Here is a 203-nt window from a genome sequence, read left to right on the forward strand (position 1 = left end):
GCAACAGCAGCAGCAGCAGCAGCAGCAGCAGCAGCAAGAGAGGAGATGCATGCGGCAGCACAATATCTGTGTATACATGGAGCCCTGAGCTGCTGCAGTTTAAGCATGAGGTGTCTGTACACCTGAAAGAGATAGTAGATAGTATTGTTGCTGTTGATTGGGATAGAGACGGCAGAATAGATATTCTTGCTGTGACCATTGGA

At 48.3% G+C, this 203-nt stretch overlaps 1 protein-coding gene across 1 annotated transcript in view; it reads left to right on the top strand.

The window, feature by feature from the left end:
• EMH_0034040 (uncharacterized protein) overlaps positions 1 to 203 on the top strand; it is a gene marked incomplete at both ends in the record, with an annotated part of 4,684 nt that overhangs the window by 2,908 nt on the left and 1,573 nt on the right. The window lies entirely within an intron of this gene.

Source organism: Eimeria mitis, genomic scaffold (genome assembly GCF_000499745.2).
Source record: "Eimeria mitis Houghton genomic scaffold, Emh_scaff1298, whole genome shotgun sequence".
NCBI lineage: Eukaryota > Apicomplexa > Conoidasida > Eucoccidiorida > Eimeriidae > Eimeria > Eimeria mitis.